Raw genomic sequence first — 25,666 nt, forward strand, 5'->3', positions numbered from 1 at the left:
GTTCTTAGTTCAGTGTAATCTACCCTCTCATGAACATTATTATCCCTGCTGATACTGAAGGACCTTTTTATGCCTTTATGCACCTTGATGATCTTACCAGGGTTAGATCTTCTGGTCATCACATCAATGTATTTAATCCTAAATAAATGATTAGATAATTCTATGGTTCTTTCAGTTTCAATAGGAGTTGCAGCAGGTACCTTCTTAGTAGCTTCCAGTTCATCAAATACCTTATCCTGTTCTTTAACTACGGCTTTAGCTAACTTGAGGGATGCAGCCTCTTGTTTTCTGTCAGCTGCCAACTTATCTTCTTCTTTCTGAAGCCTCAGCCTTTCAGTATATTCGGCATCAGCATCCTCCCTTCTTTGCTTTTCAAGTTGAACACTCAAAAGATAGTCGTTAACAGTAATGTTAAGGGATTTTGCTGTTGCAATCAATTGCCTGCCCTCATCTGTATTTAGGGCATCACAATATTGCCTTAAGTCCATGTCAAGCTACAAAGCCTCATAGAAAAGGGCTTTCTCCTCAATAGTATGGAACCTTTGACCACTGTTGAACATATACATACCAACATCAATGTTGAACTCCAAGGCATTAATATAGAATTGCTGGTTCAAAGGATGATACAAAATTTTTGATGTGGCAAATTCTTTCTGGTATAGCTGCTTCTCTTTGCTCAAGCAGCTCAGGAACAGTGATCTCAAGCCTGTAAGCCTCCCATTCATCTGGATTCATTTTTCTGATGTCAGGCTTACCCTTTGCAGCCGAGTCATCTTCCCAAGTGGTATGCTTATCATTATTCTTGGGGGAAGATGGAAGATACATAAAAGGTGATTCTATTGTGCTAGAAGGACCCACTGGTTCAAAGTCAATACATTCATCCAGTGTCCTGTCAAAGTAAGTAAGAGTCAGGGCAGGTATTGGTGATTGAATGAAAGTTGAACTCCCCCTGCCCTAGACTGTGAAATCAGCAGCATCAATAGAATCAACATCATTATTAGCACCTAGCTCATCCACCTTAGCTGGGTCTTCAACACTTGTTACACCCAGCAGCACACTTCTGGTTGGGTCTTCAATCACAGCACTCCTTGTTGTGTCTTCAGTACCAGCTGACTGATCAGTATCAGCTGGCACAACCGCCACAGTATCTTCACCAGCTGTCTCAAATAAGGGCTCGTTCCTTAGGGGATGGTTGTCCCTAGGGGCAGATTTTACCCTTTGTTTATCAATTGACTTGGGTTCAGCTGGTGGTTCTTGTGTTGATACTGGTTCTTAGGGAGGCAGATAGAGAGTAATTGCTAGATACTCCTCCTCAACATTATCATCATCAAGGTTGATGACTTCTGCTGGCTGTTGTAGTGCAGCTGGCTGAGCAGAAGATGCAGGTCAAGAGGATTAGCTGGTTTCCAACATAGCATCCAGCCATTTCATGTATACATCAGCTCTAACTCCTCCCGACTCAGTCGAATTCAAATAATCTTGCATCTCTTCAGGTGTCATCTTTTTAATTCTATCTGCTCCCTCAGCATACAACTTCGCATTCTTTTTATCATATTTCACCGTGAACTTAGCATTTCTTTTTAGAGAATCTCTCTTGTATTTATCTATGCTAAGAATTTCATCATGAATATCCATATTTTCAGGGTTGAGGCTTCTTCTATGCTCAATTCTATGTCTTTTACGAGCAGCATAGGCCTCAAATTTTGCATTAAAGGCATCATTTAATTTTTGATGTCTCTTCTGATGCCTCTCCATCTTTCTTTTTATTTTTCTTTCAATGGTCTGAGAGACAACAAAAGATTCAGCTATAGCCAGTTCAGAAGCATTACTAGGCTTACTGCCAGAACCAATATCATCCATAGATGTGGCAGGCATACTGGGTTGAGAGTCACCAGCAGCCGTGACACATGCATTAGTATGAGCGTTGCTGGGCTTAGTGCCAGTACCTTGACCAGTACGATCACCACCATCATCACCATCTCTCCTTTGCTGCTTTGGAGCTTTCTCATGCTCATGCTCCCCCTCAGTTTGTTTTCTCTTCTTGTGTTTCTTAACATTCTTCTCCTCTTTTTTGTCATCAGCAGGGGCTGAAGGATTGTCTAGGGAAACACGTGAATCAAGATCACTATCTGACTCTGGAACATAAAAAAAGTTGTTCCAGTCAGCATCAGCAGGAGATAGATGGGCACCAGGTTCTACACCATATTGCCCGAGATAAAGGTTTGAAGATCTGACTTTATTCCTAGCAACGCCCATGGCTATTTGATTAACACTGACTCTAACATCAGCCTGAAGAGCAGCCATGTGTTGCATTGTCTCCACCAAAGTAACATAAGCAGAAGAAGGAATCATGGTAGCCATCTGCCTTTCCTGTGACTCCAATCTCTCTTCTAGTACCCTTTATCTTCATTAAGGAACATGTTCCTTTGATTTGCAGCATCAAGTTCAGCTTGAAGAAGGGTAATATGATTAGTATATTCATTATGAGAGATGATTCACTGCTTAAGATTCTCTTCTCCTTCATGGTGTTGGCAAATGGCATCAACTGCTAAATCTGCAAAGGCACATACTTGTTTGAGCTGAGCTTCAATAGTAGATGTTGTAATGCACCCATCTCTGCGAATAGCTTCAGCCATGCAGTCAGTAAGATTTTCCCTGATAGTTTTGGTGATATCAGATGTGATTCTGGCAATTGTCATGTAGACAGCCAGAGTAGATACCTCAGCCACCTCAGAATTAACAGAACCACTGGTTAAGGGGCGATCACTAGCAGCTACAACAGGAGTACCTCCGTGGGGTGGTGGAGGTGGAAGGTCAGTATCTGACTCATCACCATGATCACCATCATTTTTATCGTCACCCGAAGGTTTAGAACCGTTGTTATCCTTTGCAGCATCATCATCAGCATCATCACTTAGATCAACTGGTTTTTGGTTAGAGCCAGTCACATTATCATGAATGACTGGCTCGTCTGTACCAGTACCTATATCAGCATTATCATCAGATGAAGAGGATAATGAGGAAGAGGCCGATGAATCAGAAGGTACTGGCGAATCGGGAACATTCTTTATCACACATTTTTTTAGCATCGGGATCAGTGATGAACTTGAGAGGCCTCCAAGTGCCAGGCCATGGAGAAACAGCTGGGGCCATGCCAAACACATGGTAGTAAGGTTGTTCATTAATCTGCTCCAGTGTGGCCAGCCTCTCATATACCTCTTTACGTGATGGTCGATCAAGCTGAGATAATAATTCAGTCAGCTCCTCATTAGGTAATTTGCTGGCTGAAATTAATGCACGTTGAGGATCAATAGTCAGCTGATCCACCAGCAAGGAAACTTTGGGAGAACTAGAAGCTCCCCTATAGATGAAGTTGGGTACCACTTCATCTGGATCTAGTACCTTGCACACATACTTGGGCTTTTCACCAGAAATGAAAGCCTGAGTAGAATCAGTGTTAGCAGCAGTAGAGGTACCAGTATCCATAGTTGGTTCCATAGAACTAGTAGCAGTACTGTGCAGAAGGTGAAGAGGCAGTATCTGCAACACCTTTAAAGAAAGTATCCGGTATTGACTCAGAAACATGTAGATTACCAGCAGAATCCACAGTAATAAATTGTCTTGATTCAATATCAGCAACATCCAGAGTACCAACAGAACCAGTAGGTTCAGAAACTAGAACCTCCTTAACAATATTATCAATGACTTCTTCAAGAACAGGATGAGGTTCTACAATCATCTCATCAACTACTTCAGAGTCAGTAGTTGCGGTAGCAATACTGGGGACAGTAGGAGGAGTAGCAGTAGTATCAGTAGCAACTAACTCCTCATTAACATTAACAATAGTGGAACCAGCAACCACATTAGCTCCAGTATCACCAGCGGCAGTAGAAGCAACATTACTAGTATCAGCACCACCAGTAGGAGAATCAGCAGTATCAATACCAGTAGCACAAGTAAAGAACTCTTCAGTATAAACAATAGGATTCTTTTCATGCTCCCCCTCTGCATGTTCATCTATCCTGCTAAGAACGGAAAAAAAAGAACATTTTTATGTTAACAACTGTAGAACCAAATAAATTGGACTCAAAAATTGCATCCGGTGTTGGTCTATGGGGACAGACTGGTGATTTAGTCAGCCCTTTGATTGAGACAGAGTAAGGTGTCTGTAAGTGCAGCTGTGACTCTGCTGACTCATTGGCAACACATGTTGACCCAGATTGTGTAAGAGTTCTGGCTGGTAATGATGTAGGAGTGTGACTCTTAGCATGATCCAAGTAACATTTAGGTTGTGCAGTAGCCTGAGCTGGTTCAACATGATGAGGAGCCAACTCAAGTCAGCTTAAGGGGTCAGTTATGTTCTCTGCTGGTTGTATTGTCAGCAGAGGATATTTCTTGAAGAACAATTTTTTAAAATGCGGAAGTGCCTGGTTAGAAGAATATGGGTTGATGCTCTTCTTAACACTAGTTTTAAAACCAGTCAGCTTGGGAGCCAAGGTTATACCCTTAACTCAACTTTCATTTTTCAATTCAGCAGTTAAAATATTTTGAATTAAGTTAGAGATTTCTGCTGTTTGGTCTAGAGACGCACCAGGTTCCATAGCCACATTCTTTTCAGAAGCAGCAGTTGAGACTGGTGCAACCTGCCCTGTGCATGTTACCAAGAAATAGATAAGCAACGGATTCCAATACTAGAAGTGGATAGTCAGTATATAAGACTAGGGATGTTCTTTATTATCAGAGAGCACTAGATTCTAATACAACTACTGCTTTACCAGTATCTGAGATGGTGGCTGTTCTAGTTGAGGTAGCTGGCTTCTTTTGTTTAGCAGCTGGCTTACACTGAGGTCCCTCCCCCTCAGCTGGTGCACTACCAGAGGCAGTCGATTGGGTAACTCCACCCTGAGCAGCTAGATACTCAAGCATTGCTGGCATCAAGGCAGCATATGGAGTAGTAGGTTTAGCTTTTGGCATCCCCCTTGCTTTACAGGCAGGTCAAATGAAAGATCAGAAATCTGCCTATAGGCATCACCCAGCTCATTTTCAAAAATAAGGCTCAAAAACCTTGGAAATGGGATCAAATGTGTTTGTTTTGGTGCAAACACCATTTCCCTTAACCTCAGGTAGATTTCAGTGGCATAATCGATGTTTCTATTGAACAGGAGCCCATGACCCATCTTTAGCTCAAAATATGAGCATTGATCAAAGCTGCCAGACTTCTGGCTGATGCACTGGGTCAGCAGACTGAAGAAATAGTACCACAACGGTGGCATGTGCTTCCTTAAGGGGCTGTGGGCCATAACACTAGAATATCCAATGATTTCCAGCACTTCTCTTCTTACGTCGTCACTGGTTGGTGAAGCAACAAATGGTCCACCTGGCAGTTGAAGGGCTTGCCTGATAGCATCGACGGTGACGGAACAAGTTAGGGTTTCGGTCACCATGCCGTGAATACATGGTGTACCCTGTGGAGTGTTGGTGATGGTAGGAGTGTACCAAAAGCTGCCTAAGCAGGCCGGATAAAGTCGGGAGGGAACTCCGGTGATAGATCTTTCCAAAGGACATCGCCTGATGTAGTCAATCAAAGTCTCATAGCCCATGTTGGCTTTAGACTTGGGGATGGAAAGAGCATGTGCAACATTGCCTCTTGATAGGCGAATAAGATCATGTGCTGGTGCGTTTGCAGCCTGTACAAGGCTTAGATTCAAGGAAAATAATGGTGCCTGTTCCTGTTGCTCCTCCGGTGCCGGTGGTTGTTGTTGTTGCTATTTAGGCAGTTCTGGTTGTTGCTGTTGTTCCTCAGGTTTGTTTTCGATAGGTTGTGGTTGTTGTTGTTCTGCCATTAGCCATTGTTGATTGTGAAAAAGATGAATGTTTGAATGATTTAAAGATTTGGGTATTTTTGAGAGAGAAAGATAAATTTGAAAGCTAATAACCGAAGGTTATTATGGAAAGTAGATCGCCTTATTTAACCTTTCAGATAGGTGGAAAAAGTGCAGGAGAAAGAAAAAATGGCAACTGTCATCTATAGGCGCGTGGGCATATTTGACAGACTGGCATGTTTTCGAGGGGACACAAACTGTTGACATGACGTATAATCGGCTTGAACACTCATACCTCCCATTATGCATTTAAATGCAGCAGGTTTTAATTCAAAATTGAAGTTAAAAACTACAAAATAAAGTTTGTATTAAATACAAAAATTCTTTGTTCCATTTAATATGTCATGAATTGAATTTAAATCATTGGGAGTAAATGAGTTTCAGTTGTAGGGTATCATTTAGTAGGGTGACCTATTTATTATTTCATTTTAGACACTGAATAACCATGACATAAAAGACCTTATTGTGCTGATTGTTTGACATGTAGGAAGTAAGTAAAAAATTGTGACTTACTGGTTTGCCCTACATTCTGTAGAGCCAGCACACCAATAAAATTGTCTTTTATTTTAGAGTTCAAGCATACCCAACCTAGAGATGATAGTTAAATTGTTTCTCATCTAAGGGCTTTATGAAAAGATCTGCTAACTGCTGGTCTGTTGAAATAAAATGTAGCTCCACATCTCCTTTTTGAACATGATCCCTTATGAAGTGATATTGTAACGACCCGAATTTTTTTGATCGTTTTATACATATGAGATTAATATTTACATAAATTAAACATTACCAACATGATAAGCAATCCAAATTGTTGAGTCTTGTGTTTTTGAAAAGAGTTTTACACAACGTTTGACCGTCCAATTTGACCGATGATATCACGAACTATATAACATACGATAATTATACGATTGTGTACATATACGTATTTATACATATTTAACATGATCTAAAGATGGTTTAACATATCATTGTGTACTAATAACAATGAGTTATAAGTATACTTTGAGACTACTAACTTAAGTTTTCAAAACGATAACTATATGTAACGTTCTTTGACATATATACCTATAACTTATAATGCTTATACAAGTATTGTATAAATATGTATTTAATCACTTTTAAAGGGCTTATATACATAAAACAATATAAGTATATTTACAAAAGAGAGCTATATTTGAATTCTCGTTCCGTTTCCTCAAGATTTCTACACGTATACCTAGGGTATATGTAACATTATTGTACGCAATTTCTAGATGTATATACTATTGGTATATATACATCAATTATCATCCTTAGCAGCCTTAAATGATTAAGGAACATGTGGAACCAACCATTTGTCAAGTAGCATGAATTATTTAGCAAGAAAACAAAATTAGGAATCTTTTCTTTCTTTATAAACTAAAAACGTTTTTATGCATGAACACCATTTCTTCATTCCATTTTCTCATACTTACACTCCCACTTCTCTCTCAAAACACTCCTAACTTCATACTTGATCATCTCCAAGCATTTTCCCCATCATTTAGCTTCAATTACAAGCTTTAATCATCATAAAAACAACCTAGAATCAAGAAGTTGCAATGTTACTTCCAATCTTTCAATCCAACTTCACCACTCTTTAGGATCAAGAGTTATACTTTCTTTCCAGTAGATTTATCCAAGTAACTTGAGGTAGTAACCTTATTCATAATCTTATTCGATTCATATTCATATAGCTATCTTATTTTGAGTTACAAATTATAACAACAAGAACATAGTTTGAATGATTTCAAACTTGTTCGCAAACTAAATAGATCCTTCTAAATTGACTTTTAAAACACTTCAAGACCTGTAATATATTATAATGATATGCTAACTTAACAAGATACAACTTGATTTTACAAAGAACACCTTAAAACTGAATTTATGTCGTCGGAGTGCAAGGCTGTTTTGGGTTGGATAATTAAAAACCATCTTAAACTTTGAATTTGAAGTTTATATTCTGGAAAAATGATATTTATTATAAATATGTTAATATATAAAAATCTCATGGTGTAACTCAAAGTGTAAGTATTTTTGTAAAAATGATCATCTAGATGTTGTTTTTACGACGAAAATGATCACTTTCATAAGATTCACCAAAGTTTAACCTATAACCTATGATTTCGAATACAACCTAAGGTATTTACTGTTTATATTAATAAATAATGGCTCGATCCAAGGAAGTGGCAAGTTGAACCAACAAAAACGGAGTTGTATTGAAGAAACTACGGCTAAAACAAAATTGGGTATCCGAAGCTAGTTTAGCTACGAAATTAATTGGAGTAAAACTAAACTAATCATATCTTTGCTAATTAATATGATATTTTATATATATATTTACTTATGATTTGATTTTATATATTTCAGGACCACCCGTAAACAACACGAGAGGATTAATTATAAGACCTCCTGATTGTACGCAACACGTCATTTGACAACACGGTACTTTATGTACGCAACACGTCATTTGAAAACACGGTACCATGGGTGGAGATTAATTCTGATCAATACGAATATGATGGAGTCTTTATTTATTTTATTGAACAACTAATTGTGGACTACTAACATCGAACTGCTAACTACGGACTATTAGATATTAAAAGTATTATAAGTATACATGTAACAATTATTTGAAAAGAAAATATGTTGATATATTATATATGGTTAGGTTCGTGATATCTATTAGAGACCAGGTCGTGTTATATATCTTCAAGGCAAAAGTGAGTATATAGTCCCACTTTTAAACTCTAAATATTTCGGGATGAGAATACATGCATTTTATGATTTACGTTATGGACACAAGTGATAAAAAAATATATTCTACGTTGAGTTGTACCACTGGCATACTTCCCTGTAGCTTGGTAACTACTATTTACATGTGGTATTGTAAACGTGAATCCTGTTGATAGATCTATCGGTCCTGACAACCCCAACTGGACTGGACGACCAGTATTCAACGGTTGCACAGTATTTCGTTTCGGTGACTACACTTGGTACAGTGTAGTCAGATTTCATAATAAAGGGAATATGCGACGTTGATTAAATGTTAAGTATGGTTATCAAGTGCTCAACCACTTAGAATATTTTTATTAAAATGTTTATGTATATGAAATCTTGTGGTCTATATTTATAACGCTGCTAGCTTTAAACCTATATCTCACCAAATTTATGTTGACGTTTTAAGCATGTTTATTCTCAGGTGATAAATAAAAGCTTCCGCTGCATTATGCCGAATTTAAGCAAGATTTGGAGTATGCATATTTGTGTCAAAAATAAAACTGCATACCAAAAGATTCGTAATGTGAAATATGTTGGAAATCATATTGTTATTATCAAATGTAAAGTTTGTAAGACTAAGATTATCGCTAAACGATAATCATTATTATGTTGTTTAAGCCTTTGGTTATAATAAAGGTTATGGTTTGTATCATAAAAACGTATGCAAATTTTGAAAAATGTCACATATAGAGGTCAATACCTCGCAATGACACCAATAAGTACGTAACGTTTATAATCGATATGAACGGGACACTTCAGGTGGTATCAGAGCGTTGGTATTAGAGAACCAGAAAATTTGCATTAGTGTGTCTTATCGAGTTTCTTAGGATGCATTAGTGAGTCTGGACTTTGACCGTGTTTGATTTCGAAAACTATTGCTTATCCTTGTTGGTTAAAAATTAATATGTAAATATTATGTGGTACTAACGTACTAGTTGTTGTGTGATAGATGTCTGGTTCAAAATTTGTTATCACGTTCAGCGACTCCGAACCAGAATCCTCAGATAGTGTTCCAGTCATTAACCTATCCGATGATGAAGACTCACAATTTCTGGATGAATCAATTGAAGAGGAACCGGAAAGTGATCCTGAGGAGGAAGAAATACAGGAAATTACGAAAGACAAGTTCGAACGAGGAAAGAAACGAAAGGCTACTGAATTGGAAAATCCAAATCCCGAGTTTAGTGAGGATGTTGTGGCACCAACTCCACCAGACACTACCACCCCTATTCTCACTATTTCTATTAGTTCTATCCAGACATCCAGTTCTTCGGCCCCTTAGCTAAAACGCAGGGAGACAGTCAGGATAAGCGTTAAGCAATTTTTTTTAACACAAACGTTTTGGGTTAAATGATGCGCTGTTGTTTTAAACCATGGGATCATATAACGTGTTGTATAATATTACTAGTGTGGTTTACTTAATGTTTGATGTAAGATAAGCATATGTAAAAATTAGTGAAGTGTGAATTGCAATAATTTTCCATGGTGGAGTATTATTTGGATGGTAGTAATTAATTTCTGTACTAAGCTATTAAGTATGAACTTTAACGGGTAGGTACTACCCTAGATATAATTATAAAACGCTAATAAGAAGAAAAGGCTTTTATAATAATAACTGGTTCATATTATTAATAAGCTACGATATACTGTAAATACACACTACATCTATAATATTCCATGTGAATAATTATTTTTTTTTTCATTCTTAATGAAGAATATGGCGCGATTGAACCGAATGACGGAATAAGAAATCGAGGAACTCATCAATCAGTGAGTGAACGACAGAATGTTATGGGTCGAGGCTGTAAGAGGTGCTGCAGTTAACCCAAATCCTCGTGTGGGATGCACCTACAAAAATTTTCAAGGTTGCAAGCCCTCATCATTCAGTGGAACAGAAGGACCGGTTGGTTTAACCCGGTGGATCGAAAGGATTGAGTCTGTATTTAAAATCAGTGGTTGTATTGAGAAGGACATGACCAAGTATGCATCGTGCACCTTACAAGATAGTGCACTCACGTGGTGGAAAAACTATGTGAAGGCCGTAGGAGGAGATGTAGCTTATGATACTCCATGGGAAGAATTCAAAACAATGCTAATCAACGAGTATTGTCCAAGGAACGAGGTTAGGAAGTTGGAAGCTGAATTACGAAGCTTGAAAGTTGTTGGTACTGAACTCACCAACTACAATCAGCGATTCATGGAATTAGCTTTGCTATGTCCCGAATTGGTACCAACCGAAGAACGGAAGATAGAACTGTACAAAGATGGTTTGCCTAAAAATGTCAAGGCAAATGTTACAGCATCGAAACCCAAGACTATTCATGAAGCCATCACCATGGCAAACGAGTTTATGGACCAGATTATTCTGGATAAGAACACCGATGTCAAGACATCAGAAAACAAAAGAAAGTGGGATGGTAATCATCAATAATCCAACAAGAAACAAGAAACCACGCAAGGTGCGGGTAGTGGTTCAAGCTCAGGTTACAAAGGACGAAATCCTTTATGTAACAGATGCCACAAACATCACTCTGGTTATTGTAATGTGGTGTGCGATAATTGTAATCGAAGGGGTCATCTTGCTGAAGATTGTAAGATTCCCGTTACAAATATAAATGGCACCAAGACTCCTGCCACCAATGCAAATAGAACTGCCTTTGCCACTGTTACTTGTTATGGGTGTGGGAAACAGGGTCATTATAAGAGCCAGTGCCCAAATCCAGAGAAGAATAACGGATCTGCACGTGGAAGAGCATTTATTATTAATGCTAGAGAGGCGTGTGAAGACCCGGAGCTTGTTACGGGTACGTTTACCATTAATAACTTATCAGCATCTATTATATTTGATACTGGTGCCGATATAAGTTATATGTGTAGAGACTTTTACGCTAAATTGAATTTTTCATCATTACCTCTAGATGCTAAGTACATGATTGAGTTAGCTAATGGTAAACTAATTAAAGCCGATAAAATCTGCCGTGATTGTAAAATAAATCTAGCCGAAGAAACGTTTAAAATTGATTTGATACCCGTAGAATTAGGAAGTTTTGATGTAATAGTCGGCATGGACTGGATGTCCAAAATAGGAGCTGAAGTTGTGTGTGCCAAGAAGGCCATTCGCATTCCTCGTAAGGATAAAATGCCAGTAATGATTTATGGAGAGAAGGGTAACTCAAAGCTAAAACTCATTAGCTGTTTGAAAGCCCAAAAGTGCTTGAAGAAAGGGTTTTATGCTATCCTAGCACATGTTAATAAAGTCGAAACGAAAGAAAAAGAGAAGTGCATCAACGACGTACCTGTGGCAAGAGAATTTCCTGAAGTCTTTCCGGAAGAGTTACCGGGATTACCTCCATTTAGATCTGTAGAATTTCAAATAGATCTAGTACCAGGAGCTGCACCAGTGGCTCGTGCTCCATACAGACTTGCACCATCTAAGATGAAAGAGTTACAAAGCCAGTTACAAGAATTACTGGACCGTGGTTTCATTCGACCGAGCACTTCACCGTGGGGAGCTCCGATTTTATTTGTCAAGAAGAAAGATGGATCCTTTCGAATGTGTATAGATTACCGTGAATTAAATAAGTTAACTATCAAGAATCGATATCTACTACCGAGAATTGACGACTTATTTGATCAACTGCAAGGATCATGTGTTTATTCGAAAATCGACCTAAGATCGGGCTATCATCAACTATGCGTCAAAGAAGAAGATATTCCGAAAACTGCTTTCCGGACACGCTACGGTCATTACGAATTTTTGGTCATGCCGTTTGGATTGACGAATGCGCCAGCTGTATTCATGGACCTTATGAATCGAGTTTGTAGTCCGTATCTAGATAAGTTTGTTATCGTTTTCATTGACGATATTCTTATCTATTCCAAAAATGAGCAAGAGCATGAGCAGCATTTAAGGTTGGTATTAGAATTGTTAAGAAAAGAACAGTTATACGCCAAATTTTCTAAGTGTGCATTTTGGTTGAAAGAAGTGCAATTTCTTGGCCACGTTGTTAGTAGCAAAGGAATTCAGGTTGATCCAGCTAAAATTGAGGCCATTGAAAAATGGGAGACTCCTAAGACACCAACACAAATACGTCAATTTTTGGGCTTAGGCGGTTATTATAGAAGGTTTATTCAAGATTTTTCTCGAATAGCTAAACCATTAACAGCGTTAACGCAAAAAGGGAAGAAGTACGAATGGACTTCTGAGCAGGAGAGTGCATTTCAATTACTAAAGAAGAAGTTGACTACAGCGCCTATTTTATCGTTACCTGAAGGGAACGATGATTTTGAGATATATTGTGACGCTTTGCGACAAGGTTTTGCAACGAAAGAAAGTTATTGCGTACGCTGAAATGTCCCGTTCTTATTGATTAAAAACGTTCCATATTAATTGATTTCGTTGCGAGGTTTTGACCTCTATATGAGACGTTTTTCAAAGACTGCATTCATTTTAAAACAAACCATAACCTTTATTTCATCAATAAAGGTTTAAAAAGCTTTACGTAGATTATCAAATAATGATAATCTAAAATATCCTGTTTACACACGACCATTACATAATGGTTTACAATACAAATATGTTACAACAAAATAAGTTTCTTGAATGCAGTTTTTACACAATATCATACAAGCATGGACTCCAAATCTCGTCCTTATTTAAGTATGCGACAGCGGAAGCTCTTAATAATCACCTGAGAATAAACATGCTTAAAACGTCAACAAAAATGTTGGTGAGTTATAGGTTTAACCTATATATATCAAATCATAATAATAGACCACAAGATTTCATATTTCAATACACATCCCATACATAGAGATAAAAATCATTCATATGGTGAACACCTGGTAACCGACATTAACAAGATGCATATATAAGAATATCCCCATCATTCCGGGACACCCTTCGGATATGATATAAATTTCGAAGTACTAAAGCATCCGGTACTTTGGATGGGGTTTGTTAGGCCCAATAGATCTATCTTTAAGATTCGCGTCAATTAGGGTGTCTGTTCCCTAATTCTTAGATTACCAGACTTAATAAAAAGGGGCATATTCGATTTCGATAATTCAACCATAGAATGTAGTTTCACGTACTTGTGTCTATTTTGTAAATCATTTATAAAACTTGCATGTATTCTCATCCCAAAAATATTAGATTTTAAAAGTGGGACTATAACTCACTTTCACAGATTTTTACTTCGTCGGGAAGTAAGACTTGGCCACTGGTTGATTCACGAACCTATAACAATATATACATCTATATCAAAGTATGTTCAAAATATATTTACAACACTTTTAATATATTTTGATGTTTTAAGTTTATTAAGTCAGCTGTCCTCGTTAGTAACCTACAACTAGTTGTCCACAGTTAGATGTACAGAAATAAATCGATAAATATTATCTTGAATCAATCCACGACCCAGTGTATACGTATCTCAGTATTGATCACAACTCAAACTATATATATTTTGGAATCAACCTCAACCCTGTATAGCTAACTCCAACATTCACATATAGAGTGTCTATGGTTGTTCCGAAATATATATAGATGTGTCGACATGATAGGTCGAAACATTGTATACGTGTCTATGGTATCTCAAGATTACATAATATACAATACAAGTTGATTAAGTTATGGTTGGAATAGATTTGTTACCAATTTTCACGTAGCTAAAATGAGAAAAATTATCCAATCTTGTTTTACCCATAACTTCTTCATTTTAAATCCGTTTTGAGTGAATCAAATTGCTATGGTTTCATATTGAACTCTATTTTATGAATCTAAACAGAAAAGTATAGGTTTATAGTCGGAAAAATAAGTTACAAGTCGTTTTTGTAAAGGTAGTCATTTCAGTCGAAAGAACGACGTCTAGATGACCATTTTAGAAAACATACTTCCACTTTGAGTTTAACCATAATTTTTGGATATAGTTTCATGTTCATAATAAAAATCATTTTTGCAGAATAACAACTTTTAAATCAAAGTTTATCATAGTTTTTAATTAACTAACCCAAAACAGCCCGCGGTGTTACTACGACGGCGTAAATCCGGTTTTACGGTGTTTTTCGTGTTTCCAGGTTTTAAATCATTAAGTTAGCATATCATATAGATATAGAACATGTGTTTAGTTGATTTTAAAATTCAAGTTAGAAGGATTAACTTTTGTTTGCGAACAAGTTTAGAATTAACTAAACTATATTCTAGTGATTACAAGTTTAAATCTTCGAATAAGATAGTTTTATATGTATGAATCGAATGATGTTATGAACATCATTACTACCTTAAGTTCCTTGGATAAACCTACTGGAAAAGAGAAAAATGGATCTAGCTTCAACGGATCCTTTGATGGCTCGAAGTTCTTGAAGCAGAATCATGACACGAAAACAAGTTCAAGTAAGATCATCACTTGAAATAAGATTGTTATAGTTATAGAAATTGAACCAAAGTTTGAATATGATTATTACCTTGTATTAGAATGATAACCTACTGTAAGAAACAAAGATTTCTTGAGGTTGGATGATCACCTTACAAGATTGGAAGTGAGCTAGCAAACTTGAAAGTATTCTTGATTTTATGTTACTAGAACTTGTAAAATATATGAAGAACACTTAGAACTTGAAGATAGAACTTGAGAGAGATCAATTAGATGAAGAAAATTGAAGAATGAAAGTGTTTGTAGGTGTTTTTGGTCGTTGGTGTATGGATTAGATATAAAGGATATGTAATTTTGTTTTTATGTAAATAAGTCATGAATGATTACTCATATTTTTGTAATTTTATGAGATATTTCATGCTAGTTGCCAAATGATGGTTCCCACAAGTGTTAGGTGACTCACATGGGCTGCTAAGAGCTGATCATTGGAGTGTATATACCAATAGTACATACATCTAAAAGCTGTGTATTGTACGAGTACGAATACGGGTGCATACGAGTAGAATTGTTGATGAAACTGAATGAGGATGTAATTGTAAGCATTTTTGTTAAGTAGTAGTATTTTGATAAGTGTTTTGAAGTCTTTCAAAAGTGTATAAATACATATTAAAACACTACATGTATATACATTTTAACTGAGTCGTTAAGTCATCGTTAGTCGTTACATGTAAGTGTTGTTTTGAAACCTTTAGGTTAACGATCTTGTTAAATGTTGTTAACCCAATGTTTATAATATCAAATGAGATTTTAAATTATTATATTATCAGGATATTATCATGTATGAATATCTCTTAATATGATATATATATACATTAAATGTCTTTACAACGATAATCGTTACATATATGTCTCGTTTAAAAATCATTAAGTTAGTAGTCTTATTTTTACATATGTATTTCATTGTTAATACACTTAATAATATATTTACTTATCATTTAACATAATTAACCAAGTGTATCAATATCTTAATATGATTCATATGTACCTAGTAAGACGTTGTTATAACGATAATCGTTATATATATCGTTTTCGAGTTTCTTAAATTAATAGTCTCATTTTTATGTATATAACTCATTGTTAAAATACCTAATGAGATACATACTTATAATAAAAACATGTTAACTATATATATAACCATATATATGTCATCGTATAGTTTTTACAAGTTTTAACGTTCGTGAATCACCAGTCAACTTGGGTGGTCAATTGTCTATATGAAACATATTTCAATTAATCAAGTCTTAACAAGTTTGATTGCTTAACATGTTGGAAACATTTAATCATGTAAATATCAATCTCAATTAATATATATAAACATGGAAAAGTTTGGGTCACTACAGTACCTACCCGTTAAATAAATTTCGTCCCGAAATTTTAAGCTGTTGAAGGTGTTGACGAATCTTCTGGAAATAGATGCGGGTATTTCTTCTTCATCTGATCTTCACGCTCCCAGGTGAACTCGGGTCCTCTAAGAGCATTCCATCGAACCTTAACAATTGGTATCTTGTTTTGCTTAAGTCTTTTAACCTCACGATTAATTATTTCGACGGGTTCTTCGATGAATTGAAGTTTTTCGTTGATTTGGATTTCATCTAACGGAATAGTGAGATCTTCTTTAGAAAAACATTTCTTCAAATTTGAGACGTGGAAAGTGTTATGTACAGCCGCGAGTTGTTGAGGTAACTCAAGTCGGTAAGCTACTGGTCCGACACGATCAATAATCTTGAATGGTCCAATATACCTTGGATTTAATTTCCCTCGTTTACCAAATCGAACAACTCCTTTCCAAGGTGCAACTTTAAGCATGACCATCTCTCCAATTTCAAATTCTATATCTTTTCTTTTAATGTCAGCGTAGCTCTTTTGTCGACTTTGGGCGGTTTTCAACCGTTGTTGAATTTGGATGATCTTCTCGGTAGTTTCTTGTATAATCTCCGGACCCGTAATCTGTCTATCCCACACTTCACTCCAACAAATCGGAGACCTGCACTTTCTACCATAAAGTGCTTCAAACGGCGCCATCTCAATGCTTGAATGGTAGCTGTTATTGTAGGAAAATTCTGCTAACGGTAGATGTCGATCCCAACTGTTTCCGAAATCAATAACACATGCTCGTAGCATGTCTTCAAGCGTTTATATCGTCTTTTCGCTCTGCCCATCAGTTTGTGGATGATAGGCAGTACTCATGTCTAGACGAGTTCCTAATGCTTGCTATAATGTCTGCCAGAATCTTGAAATAAATCTGCCATCCCTATCAGAGATAATAGAGATTGGTATTCCATGTCTGGAGACGACTTCCTTCAAATACAGTCGTGCTAACTTCTCCATCTTGTCATCTTCTCTTATTGGCAGGAAGTGTGCTGATTTGGTGAGACGATCAACTATTACCCAAATAGTATCAAAACCACTTGCAGTCCTTGGCAATTTAGTGATGAAATCCATGGTAATGTTTTCCCATTTCCATTCTGGGATTTCGGGTTGTTGAAGTAGACCTGATGGTTTTTGATGCTCAGCTTTGACCTTAGAACATGTCAAACATTCTCCTATGTATTTAGCAACATCGGCTTTCATACCCGGCCACCAAAAATGTTTCTTGAGATACTTGTACATCTTCCCCGTTCCAGGATGTATTGAGTATCTGGTTTTATGAGCTTCTCTAAGTACCATTTCTCTCATATCTCCAAATTTTGGTACCCAAATCCTTTCAGCCCTATACCGGGTTCCGTCTTCTCGAATATTAAGATGCTTCTCCGATCCTTTGGGTATTTCATCCATTAAATTTCCCTCTTTTAAAACTCCTTGTTGCGCCTCCTTTATTTGAGTAGTAAGGTTATTATGAATCATTATATTCATAGATTTTACTCGAATGGGTTCTCTATCCTTCCTGCTCAAGGCATCGGCTACCACATTTGCCTTCCCCGGGTGGTAACGAATCTCAAAGTCGTAATCATTCAATAATTCAATCCACCTACGCTGCCTCATATTCAGTTGTTTCTGATTAAATATGTGTTGAAGACTTTTGTGGTCGGTATATATAATACTTTTGACCCCATATAAGTAGTGCCTCCAAGTCTTTAATGCAAAAACAACCGCTCCTAATTCCAAATCATGCGTCGTATAATTTTGTTCGTGAATCTTCAATTGTCTAGATGCATAAGCAATCACCTTCGTTCGTTGCATTAATACACAACCGAGACCTTGCTTTGATGCGTCACAATAAATCACAAAAACATCATTCCCTTCAGGCAATGACAATATAGGTGCCGTAGTTAGCTTTTTCTTCAATAACTGAAACGCTTTCTCTTGTTCATCATTCCATTCAAATTTCTTCCCTTTATGCGTTAATGCAGTCAAGGATTTTGCTATTCTGGAAAAGTCTTGGATGAACCTTCTGTAGTAACCAGCTAGTCCTAAAAACTGGCGTATGTGTTTCGGAGTTTTCGGGGTTTCCCACTTTTCAACAGTTTCTATCTTTGCCGGATCCACCTTAATACCTTCTTTGTTCACTATGTGACCGAGGAATTGAACTTCTTCCAACCAAAATGCACACTTTGAAAACTTAGCGTACAATTCTTCCTTCCTCAATACTTCTAACACCTTTCTCAAATGTTCACCGTGTTCTTGGTCATTCTTTGAGTAAATAAGTATGTCATCAATGAAAACAATGACAAACTTGTCAAGGTATGGTCCACACACTCGGTTCATAAGGTCCATGAACACAGCTGGTGCATTAGTTAAACCAAACGGCATGACCATAAACTCGTAATGACCGTAACGTGTTCTGAAAGCAGTCTTTGGAATATCATCTTCTTTCACCCGCATTTGATGATACCCGGAACGTAAGTCAATCTTTGAATAAACAGACGAGCCTTGTAGTTGATCAAATAAGTCGTTGATTCTCGGTAGTGGGTAGCGGTTCTTGATGGTAAGTTTGTTCAACTCTCGGTAGTCGATACACAACCTGAATGTACCATCTTTCTTCTTGACAAACAAAACAGGAGCTCCCCACGGTGATGTGCTTGGTCGAATGAAACCACGCTCTAAAAGTTCTTGTAATTGGCTTTGCAGTTCTTTCATCTCGCTGGGTGCGAGTCTGTAAGGAGCACGAGCTATTGGTGCAGCTCCTGGTACAAGATCTATTTGAAATTCAACGGATCAATGTGGGGGTAATCCCGGTAATTCTTTCGGAAATACATCGGGAAATTCTTTTGCAATGGGAACATCATTGATGCTCTTTTCTTCAGTTTGTACTTTCTCGACGTGTGCTAGAACATCATAGCAACCTTTTCTTATTAGTTTTTGTGCCTTCAAATTACTAATAAGATGTAGCTTCGTGTTGCCCTTTTCTCCGTACACCATTAAGGGTTTTCCTTTTTCTCGTATAATGCGAATTGCATTTTTGTAACAAACGATCTCTGCTTTCACTTCTTTCAACCAGTCCATACCGATTATCACATCAAAACTCCCTAACTCTACTGGTATCAAATCAATCTTAAATGTTTCGCTAACCAGTTTAATTTCTCGATTCCGACATATATTATCTGCTGAAATTAATTTACCATTTTCTAATTCGAGTAAAAATTTACTATCCAAAGGCGTCAATGGACAACTTAATTTAGCACAAAAATCTCTACTCATATAGCTTCTATCCGCACCCGAATCAAATAAAACGTAAGCAGATTTATTGTCAATAAGAAACGTACCCGTAACAAGCTCCGGGTCTTCCTGTGCCTCTGCCGCATTAATATTGAAAACTCTTCCGCGGCCTTGTCCATTCGTGTTCTCCTGGTTCGGGCAATTTCTAATAATGTGGCCCGGTTTTCCACATTTATAACAAACTACATTGGCATAACTTGCTCCGACACTACTTGCTCCGCCATTACTCGTTCCGACACCATTTGTTCCTTTTGTTCTATTAACCCCTGGTCCGTAGACCTCACACTTCGCCGCGCTATGACCATTTCTTTTACACTTGTTGCAAAATTTGGTGCAGAACCCCGAGTGATACTTTTCACACCTTTGGCATAGCTGCTTCTGATTATTGTTGTTGTTGCGGTTATTATTGTTGTTGGGATGATTGTTGTAGTTGCTGTTGTTGTTGTTGTTGTTGTTGTTGTTGGGCCGTTTGTTGTAGTTGCGATTGATGTTGCAATTGTTGGGATAATTGTTGCGATTATTGTTCTAATTACTGTTGTTGTTGTATTGGTGATTCTTATCACCGTTTTCCTCCCACTTTATTTTGACTTGCTTCACATTGGCCTCTTCAGCAGTCTGTTCTTTAATTCTTTCTTCAATCTGGTTCACTAGTTTGTGAGCCATTCTATATGCCTGTTGTATAGAGGCGGGCTCGTGTGAACTTATATCTTCTTGGATTCTTTCCGGTAATCCTTTTACAAATGCGTCGATCTTCTCTTCCTCATCTTCGAATGCTCCCGGACACAATAGGCACAATTCTGTGAATCGTCTTTCATACGTGGTAATATCAAATCCTTGGGTTCGTAACCCTCTAAGTTCTGTCTTGAGCTTATTGACCTCGGTTCTGGGACGGTACTTCTCGTTCATTAAGTGCTTGAATGCTGACCACGGTAGTGCGTACGCATCATCTTGTCCCACTTGCTCTAGATAGGTATTCCACCATGTTAACGTGGAACCTGTGAAGGTATGCCTAGCGTACTTCACTTTGTCCTCTTCAGTACACTTACTTATGGCAAACACCGATTCGACCTTCTTGGTCCACCGTTTCAATCCGATCGGTCCTTCGGTTCCATCAAATTCCAAAGGTTTGCAGGCAGTGAATTCTTTGTAGGTGCATCCTACACGATTTCCTGTACTGCTAGATCCAAGGTTATTGTTGGTATGTAGCGCAGCCTGTACTGCGGCTATGTTTGAAGCTAGAAAAGTACGGAATTCCTCTTCATTCATATTCACGGTGTGTCGAGTAGTCGGTGCCATTTCCTTCAAAATAGTCAAATGGAACAAGTTAATCATACAGAATATTAAGAGTAGTTAATAGTATTTCGTAGCATAATATGAACTCATTTATAAAAGCTTTTTCTTCATATTAGCGTTTTATAAGTTTAAATTCGGGTAGTACCTACCCGTTAAGTTCATACTTAGTAGCTAATATACAATTCAACTACTACAATTCTATATGAAAAACTGATTATAATAATATTTCGCGTTCAAACCTTTATTCAATATTTTACAAACTTACAATACCGCTTATTTTACATAAAGCATGAAATATAGCACACAATAACTTTGATACGATATAGTTGTGAAGATAATTCTAGCTAGTACACAAGTCGTTCAGCAAAGGCAATAAAGACACGTAATTCATACGTCCAGAAACAAGTCATGCATTCTGGTTTTACTAGGACTACTTCCCATCCTTGGTCTTGTGGAACATAACCGTTATGGCCATTGATAAGACAGCGTGTTGTAACGTCGTCAAAGGGACGAGGGTTACGTAATGTCCAACAGTCCCGTAATAATCTAAAAACCTCATTTCTTACCCCAATTACCGACTCCGTCACTTGTGGAAACGTTTTGTTTAATAGTTGTAGCCCGATGTTCTTGTTCTCACTTTGGTGAGAAGCAAACATTACTAATCCGTAAGCATAACATGCTTCTTTATGTTGCATGTTAGCCGCTTTTTCTAAATCACGAAGTCCAATATTCGGATATATTGAGTCAAAATAATTTCTTAACCCGTTGCGTAAAATAGCATTTGGGTTCCCCGCAATATATGCGTCAAAGTAAACACATCGTAACTTATGGGTTTCCCAATGTGATATCCCCCATCTTTCAAACGAAAGTCTCTTATAAACCAAGACATTCTTGGAACGTTCTTCGAATGTCTTACAAACTGATCTCGCCTTAAATAGTTGTGCCGAGGAATTCTGGCCGACTCTAGACAAGATTTCATCAATCATGTCTCCGGGTAGGTCTCTTAAAATATTGGGTTGTCTATCCATTTTGTGTTTTTAAACTGTAAAATAGACAAGAGTTAGATTCATAAAAAAATACTTATTAATACAAGCAATTTTTACATATATCATAAAGCATAAGAACACTATATTACATATATTACACCACACGAATACAACTATCTTATTCCGACTCGCTCGTTTCTTCTTCTTCGGTTTTGGTTCGTTTTGCCAAGTTTCTAGGGATATATGATGTTCCCCTAATACTAACTATCGTTTTCCACAACGGTTTAGAAAAACCTGGTGGTTTAGAGGTTCCCGGGTCATTGTTACAACTTAAGGACTTCGGGGGTTGACGATACATATAAAGTTCATCGGGGTTGGAATTAGATTTCTCTATTTTTATGCCCTTTCCTTTATTATTTTCTTTTTCCTTTTTAAATTCAGTTGGGGTAATTTCTATAACATCATCGGAATTCTCGTCGGAATCCGATTCATCGGAGAATTGGTAATCCTCCCAATATTTTGCTTCCTTGGCGGAAACACCATTGACCATAATTAACCTTGGTCGGTTGGTTGAGGATTCTCTTTTACTTAACCATTTTATTATTTCCCCCACCGGTTCTACTTCTTCTTCCGGTTCCAATTCTTCTTCCGGTTCCGATTCTTCTTCCGGTTCCGACTCTTCTTCCGGTTCCTCTTCGGGAACTTGTGAATCAGTCCACGAATCATTCCAATTTACATTTGGCTCTTCATTATTATTAGGTGAGTCAATGGGACTTGTTCTAGAGGTAGACATCTATCACATAATATCAAACGCGTTAAGAGATTAATATATCACATAATATTCACATGTTAAAAATATATAGTTTCCAACAAAATTTGTTAAGCAATCATTTTTCAAGTAAATACGGTCGAAGTCCAGACTCACTAATGCATCCTAACAAACTCGATAAGACACACTAATGCAAAATTCTGATTCTCTAAGACCAACGCTCGGATACCAACTGAAATGTCCCGTTCTTATTGATTAAAAACGTTCCATATTAATTGATTTCGTTGCGAGAGTTTTGACCTCTATATGAGACGTTTTTCAAAGACTGCATTCATTTTAAAACAAACCATAACCTTTATTTCATCAATAAAGGTTTAAAAAGCTTTACGTAGATTATCAAATAATGATAATCTAAAATATCCTGTTTTCACACGACCATTACATAATGGTTTACAATACAAATATGTTACAACAAAATAAGTTTCTTGAATGCAGTTTTTACACAATATCATACAAGCATGGACTCCAAATCTCGTCCTTATTTAAGTATGCGACAGCGGAAGCTCTTAATAATCACCTGAGAATAAACATGCTTAAAACGTCAACAAAAATGTTGGTGAGTTATAGGTTTAACCTATATATATCAAATCATAATAATAGACCACAAGATTTCATATTTCAATACACATCCCATACATAGAGATAAAAATCATTCATATGGTGAACACCTGGTAACCGACATTAACAAGATGCATATATAAGAATATCCCCATCATTCCGGGACACCCTTCGGATATGATATAAATTTCGAAGTACTAAAGCATCCGGTACTTTGGATGGGGTTTGTTAGGCCCAATAGATCTATCTTTAGGATTCACGTCAATTAGGGTGTCTGTTCCCTAATTCTTAGATTACCAGACTTAATAAAAAGGGGCATATTCGATTTCGATAATTCAACCATAGAATGTAGTTTCACGTACTTGTGTCTATTTTGTAAATCATTTATAAAACCTGCATGTATTCTCATCCCAAAAATATTAGATTTTAAAAGTGGGACTATAACTCACTTTCACAGATTTTTACTTCGTCGGGAAGTAAGACTTGGCCACTGGTTGATTCACGAACCTATAACAATATATACATATATATCAAAGTATGTTCAAAATATATTTACAACACTTTTAATATATTTTGATGTTTTAAGTTTATTAAGTCAGCTGTCCTCGTTAGTAACCTACAACTAATTGTCCACAGTTAGATGTACAGAAATAAATCGATAAATATTATCTTGAATCAATCCACGACCCAGTGTATACGTATCTCAGTATTGATCACAACTCAAACTATATATATTTTGGAATCAACCTCAACCCTGTATAGCTAACTCCAACATTCACATATAGAGTGTCTATGGTTGTTCCGAAATATATATAGATGTGTCGACATGATAGGTCGAAACATTGTATACGTGTCTATGGTATCTCAAGATTACATAATATACAATCAAGTTGATTAAGTTATGGTTGGAATAGATTTGTTACCAATTTTCACGTAGCTAAAATGAGAAAAATTATCCAATCTTGTTTTACCCATAACTTCTTCATTTTAAATCCGTTTTGAGTGAATCAAATTGCTATGGTTTCATATTGAACTCTATTTTATGAATCTAAACAGAAAAAGTATAGGTTTATAGTCAGAAAAATAAGTTACAAGTCGTTTTTGTAAAGGTAGTCATTTCAGTCGAAAGAACGACGTCCAGATGACCATTTTAGAAAACATACTTCCACTTTGAGTTTAACCATAATTTTTGGATATAGTTTCATGTTCATAATAAAAATCATTTTCTCAGAATAACAACTTTTAAATCAAAGTTTATCATAGTTGTTAATTAACTAACCCAAAACAGCCCGCGGTGTTACTACGACAGCGTAAATCCGGTTTTACGGTGTTTTTCGTGTTTCCAGGTTTTAAATCATTAAGTTAGCATATCATATAGATATAGAACATGTGTTTAGTTGATTTTAAAATTCAAGTTAGAAGGATTAACTTTTGTTTGCGAACAAGTTTAGAATTAACTAAACTATATTCTAGTGATTACAAGTTTAAACCTTCGAATAAGATAGTTTTATATGTATGAATCGAATGATGTTATGAACATCATTACTACCTTAAGTTCCTTGGATAAACCTACTGGAAAATAGAAAAATGGATCTAGCTTCAACGGATCCTTTGATGGCTCGAAGTTCTTGAAGCAGAATCATGACACGAAAACAAGTTCAAGTAAGATCATCACTTGAAATAAGATTGTTATAGTTATAGAAATTGAACCAAAGTTTGAATATGATTATTACCTTGTATTAGAATGATAACCTACTGTAAGAAACAAAGATTTCTTGAGGTTGGATGATCACCTTACAAGATTGGAAGTGAGCTAGCAAACTTGAAAGTATTCTTGATTTTATGTAACTAGAACTTGTAAAATATATGAAGAACACTTAGAACTTGAAGATAGAACTTGAGAGAGATCAATTAGATGAAGAAAATTGAAGAATGAAAGTGTTTGTAGGTGTTTTTGGTCGTTGGTGTATGGATTAGATATAAAGGATATGTAATTTTGTTTTCATGTAAATAAGTCATGAATGATTACTCATATTTTTGTAATTTTATGAGATATTTCATGCTAGTTTCCAAATGATGGTTCCCACAAGTGTTAGGTGACTCACATGGGCTGCTAAGAGCTGATCATTGGAGTGTATATACCAATAGTACATACATCTAAAAGCTGTGTATTGTACGAGTACGAATACGGGTGCATACGAGTAGAATTGTTGATGAAACTGAACGAGGATG

Source organism: Rutidosis leptorrhynchoides, chromosome 1 (genome assembly GCF_046630445.1).
Source record: "Rutidosis leptorrhynchoides isolate AG116_Rl617_1_P2 chromosome 1, CSIRO_AGI_Rlap_v1, whole genome shotgun sequence".
NCBI lineage: Eukaryota > Viridiplantae > Streptophyta > Magnoliopsida > Asterales > Asteraceae > Rutidosis > Rutidosis leptorrhynchoides.